Raw genomic sequence first — 5,906 nt, 5'->3', positions numbered from 1 at the left:
GGGCTCTGCATATTTTTTTAAACTTCCTCCCTATGACTTAATTTCTCTCATTGCAATCCTCAGCAGTCCCAACAGTTGTTCCCACTCAATCATGGGCAGAGGTGCCCAGTTCTGCCTTCCCAGTTAGACCCATGTATGAACCAGCTTGGTTAATTGCTGGAGCAAATATTCAAGCAGATTTTTACAAACCTCATGGGGTAATACAGTTAACCCATGAAAGGTTATTCTCATTCACAATGCATTTCACTGAGGGTGGTCAGTGGGCAGTCATCCTTGCCATGATTCAAGGAATGTAGCTCCTTAAATCTGTAGCTCTGTCATCTCCCAGGGGCTTCTCTACTGGTTCCTCTACATTCAACCAGCAATAGGGAAAGAAAGGTATCATGGGGGCTCACACAGAAGCTTTTAAAGGGCTAGGCCTAGAAGCAAAGTTTATTATTTTAATCCACATTCCATTGACCATAATACAGTCATATGGTCCCACATATTTGCAAAGGAGATTGGGAAATGTAATCTAGCTGTTTTCTCAAGAAGAACAGAAAATGGGATTTGGCAAGTACTTGGCAATCTGTGACCTGTCTACTCATGCAAAGCCAGACTCCTCGACACAGACCCAAGACCCTGGCCTCCATATCACCCTGTCCAATGAAATACATTTAATCAAATTGTTAAAAGCCTAGGTTAAGGAAGGAATTCTGAAAGCAGCAAGAGAAAAGCAACTCATCACATATAAGGGAACCCCCATACAATTATCAGTGGATTTCTCAGCAGATAACTTGCAGGCCAGGAGGGAGTAAGACAACATAATCAAAGTAGTGTGAGAAAAAACTTGCCAACTAAGATTACTATACCTAGCAAAATTATCCTTTAAAAAAAATACTGATAAAACATTTCCTAGACAAAAACTGGGGGAGTTTGTCACCACTAGCCTGCCTTATAAGAAATCTTTAGAGGGTTCTTGAAATTGAAATGAAAGGTTGGGCACAGTGGCTCACACCTACAGTCCCAGCACTTTGGGAGGCTGAGGTGGGAGGATTACTTGAGGTTAGGAGTTTGAGACCAGCCTGGCCAACATGGTGAAACCTCATCTCTACTAAAAAAAACACAAAAGTTAGCTGGGTATGATGGTGGGTGCCTGTAATCTCAGCTACTCTGGAGGCTGAGGCAAAAGAATCGCTTGAACCCAGGAAACGGAGTTTGCAGTGAGCTGAGATCGCACCACTGCAGTCCAGCCTGGGCGACAGAGCAAGACTTTGTCTCAGAAAACAAACAAACAAACAAAAACAAATTAAATGAAAAAGCACTGAATAGCAATGCAAAAGCATAAGGAAGCATAAACCTTATTGAGAAAGGTAAATATATAAATACAGAATAATGTAAAACTGTGAAGGTGATGCATGAATTACTTTGAACCTTAATATGAAAGTAAAAGATAAAAATTTGTTAATAAACACACAATATAAAAAGAAGCAAACCCTGACTACAGGTACTCAAAGTGGGTGGTTATGGGAGAAGTCAAAGTAAAGTTTTTGTTTGCAGTTGAAGTTACCAACTTAAAATAGGTGGTTATAACTACAAGATATTTTACACAAGTTGGGAGCTAACCACAAAGGAAATATCCTACAATAGATATAAAAGATAAAGAGAAATGAGTCAAAGCAAATCACTACAGGAAATCATCAAATAACAATGGAAGACAGAAAGAGAGGGAAAAGAATAAAACAACCACAACACAGGCAGAATAAGTTCTCACCTTTCAGTAATTAACTTGAATGTAAATGCATTAAATTCTCCAAGCAAAAACAGAGTGGCTGAACAATTATCTAAAAAAGATCCATCAATATGCTGTCTAAAATAGACTCACTTCAAATTGGCTAGAAGTAAAGGGACGGAAAAATATATTTCATGTAAATGATAATCAAATGAAAGTAAGGGTGGATATACTTATATCAGACAAAATAGACTTTAATCAAAAACTATCCCTAGAGACAAAGGAAGTCATTATATAATGATAAAAGGGTCAATTCAACAGGAATAAACAATTATTAAGACATGTGCACTCAACATCAGCTTAAATATAAGTATATAAATATATAAAGCAGATATTGACAGATTTCAAAGGAGAAATTGATAGCAATCCTGTAATAGGAAACTTCAATGCTCACTTTCAATGATGAATAGGATTTCCAGACAGGTAATCAATAAAGAAAGAGCTAACTGGAGCAACACTGTTTACCAGATGGACCTAACAGACATATACAGAACATTCTACCCAACAACAGCAGAATACATATTCTTCTCAAGAGCAAACAGATCTTTCTCCAAGATTGATTACGTGTTAGATTAGAAAACAAATTTTGACAAATTTGAGAAGATTTAAATTATGTCAAGTGTCTTTTCAGACCACAGTAGAATGAAACTAGAAACCAACAGCAGAAACAAAACTAGAAAACTTTTAAAGATGTGAAAATTAAATAACATTCTCTTGAACAACCATTGCTTCAAGGAGGAATAATAAATACAATTAGAATATACCTTAAGACAAATGAAAAGGAAAACACAGCATACCAAAACTTATGGAATACAGCAAAAGCAGTACCAAGAGGGAAATTCATAGTAATAAACATCTACATTTAAAAAAGTACAAAGAGGCCGGGCGCGGTGGCTCATGCCTGTAATCCCAGCACTTTGGGAGGCCGAGGTGGGTGGATCACGAGGTCAGGAGATCGAGACCATCCTGGCTAACATGGTGAAACACTGTCTCTACTAAAAATACAAAAAGTTAGCTGGGCGTGGTGGCGGGTGCCTGTAGTCCCAGCTACTCAGGAGGCTGAGGCAGGAGAATGGTGTGAACCTGGGAGGCGGAGCTTGCAGTGAGCTGAGATCACGCCACTGCACCCCAGTCTGGGTGACAGACCGAGACTCTGTCCCAAAAAAAAAACAAGTACAAAGAGCTCAAATCAATAACCTAACTTTATACCTCAAAGAACTAGAAAAAGAAGAAAAACTAAGCCCACAGTCAGCAAAAATGATAAAATCAGAACAGACATAAACAAAATAGAGAATAGAAAAATAGTAAACATGAAGTCAATAAAACTAAGAATTGGATTTTTGAAAAGATAAACAAAATGGACAAATCCTTGGCCAGACTAAAAAAGAAAAAAGTAGAGAACATTCAAATAAGTGAGAAATGAAAGAGGAGACATTACAACTGGTGCCACAGAAATTTTTATTTAAATTGGCTAACCTAGAAGAAATGAATAAATTCTTAGAAACATACAATCTCCCAACAAAGAAAAAAATTCTCAACAAAGAAAAACCCAGAACCAGATGGTTTTACTGAATAATCCTACCAAACATTTAAAGAATAGGGAATATGAATCCTTCTCAACTTCTTCCAAAAAAACAGAATCAGAGAAAACTTCCAAATTCATTATATGAGGCCAGCATTACCCTGATACCAATGCCAGACAAAGATACTACAAGAAAAGAAGACTACAACCCATATCCCTGGTGACTATTGATGCAAAAGTCCTTACCAAAATACTAGTAAACAGATTTTAACAGCACATTAAAAGGATTATATGCCACAACCAAGTGGGATTTATCACTGGGTTGCAAAGATAGTTCAATACACACAAGTCAATAAATGTAATACACCATATTAATAGAATGAAGAAAAAAAATCATGACTATCATAATAGACATAGGAAAAGTATTTGACAAAATTAAATAACCTTTCCATGATAAAAACATTCAACAATATATTAATAAGAATAGAAAGAATTTCCTCAACATAATAAATTTCATACATGAAAAGCCATAACTAATATCATATGCTATAGTGAAAAACTGAAAGTTTTTTTTTCTAAGATCAGCAATAAGGCAAGGATGTCCAAACTCAGCACTTTTATTCTACATAGTACTGGAAGTCTTATCCAGAGCAATTAGACAAGGAAAATAAATAGAATGCATCTGAATTGGAAAAGAAGAAGTAGTAAAATTATCTCTGCAGATGACATGGTCTTATATGTAGAAAACTGTATATAAAAAGACTCCATCAAAAATTATTAGACTAGCAAATTCAGTAAAGTTGCAGAATAGAACAAAATAAACACTCAAAAGTCAGTTGCATTTATATAGTAACAATGAACAATCCAAATAGATTTGTTTTAAATCGCATTTACAATAGTTAGGAATAAACTTAACCAATGACTTGTACACTGAAAACTACAAAACATTGCTGAACAAAATTAAGAGAGAAAAACAATTGGAAAGATATCTTGTGTTCAAGGATTGGTAGACTTAATATTGTTAAAAATATTTACACTACCCAAAATAATGTACGAACTTAATGCAAACCCTATCAAAATCCAAATGGCATTTATTGTAGAAATAGGAAAAAAATTCTAAAGTTCATGTGAAATCTTAAAAGACTCCAAATAGCCAAAACAATCTTGAGAAAGAAGAATAAAGCTAGAGGCATCACACTTCTTGATTTCAAAACATATTTCCAAAGTCACAGTAATCAAAACAGTATAATACTGACATAAAAACAGATATGTAGACTGATAGAACAGAATATAGAGTCCAGAAATAAGCCCTCATATACAAGGTCTAATGATCTTTAATAAGAGTTTCAAAACTGTACATTGGGGAAAGGGTAGTTTCTTCAATAAATGTTGTTAGTATGGACCCTTATACCATACACAAAAATTAACTCAAAAAGAAGTTAATTTTTTATAAACATCTATAAAACTCCCAGAAGAAAGCAATTAAAAAATCATGACATTGAAAAGGGAAATGGTTTCTTAGATATGATACCAAAGCACAGGCAACAAAAGCAGAAATAGAGAAATAGGGTGACGTCAAACTAAAAAACTTATGAAATTGGAGAAAATATTTGCAAGAGAGATATTGGATAAGAGGTTAATATCTAGAATATATTTTAAAACTCCTTTAACTCAATAACAGCCCCCTGAATAATAAATAATCAAATTTTTAAAATGAGCAAAGGATTAAACAGACATTTCTCCAAAGAAGATACACAAATGGCCATTTATTTGGAAAAATGCTTAAAATTATTAATCATCAGGAAAATGCTAATCACAACCACCATGAGATATCATCTCATACATTAGGACTACCACTATTTCACACACACACACACACACACACACACACACACACACCCCTCCCATAAAACAAAAACAAAACAGAAGATAACAAGTGTTGGCAAGGACATGGGGAAATGGGAACCCTGTGCACTGTTGGTGGGAATGAAAATGGTGTAGTGGCTCTGGAAAACAGCATAGAGGTTCCAAACAAAATTAAACATAGAACTACCATGTGATTCAGCAGTCCTACTTCTTGATATATATCGATGAGAATTGAAAACAGGATCTTGAAGAGATATTTGCATGCCCATGTTCATTTAAGCATTATGCAGAAACGCCAAGATGTGGAAGCAAACTAAATGTCCATTGATGGATGCATGGATTTTAAAAAATGTGGTAAACACACACCCACATACATACACACTAGACTATTATTCAGCTTTCACCAAGATAGAAATAACAGCTCTATCAGTTGACACAAGAATGAACCTGGATGACATTGTGCTAAGTAAAACAAACCAGATGCAGAAAGACAAATGCCGCATGATCTCACTTATTTGTGGGATCTAATATAGTCAAACCCGTTGAAACAGATAGTAGAGTGGTGATAACCAGGAGCTGGAGGGAGGAAGAAGTGGGGAGAAGTTGTCAAAGGGGTACGAAGTTTTAGTTGTGCATAATCAATATTTTTTTGTGATCTGATGAATAGCAATGTGACTATAATTAACAATACTTTATTGTATAGTTGAACTTTGGTAAGATAATGTATCTTAAGCATTCTCACCAAAA

This window comes from Pan troglodytes, chromosome 21 (genome assembly GCF_028858775.2).
Source record: "Pan troglodytes isolate AG18354 chromosome 21, NHGRI_mPanTro3-v2.0_pri, whole genome shotgun sequence".
In the NCBI taxonomy this organism is placed as follows: domain Eukaryota; kingdom Metazoa; phylum Chordata; class Mammalia; order Primates; family Hominidae; genus Pan; species Pan troglodytes.
Note: the sequence above shows the minus strand (reverse complement) of the source record.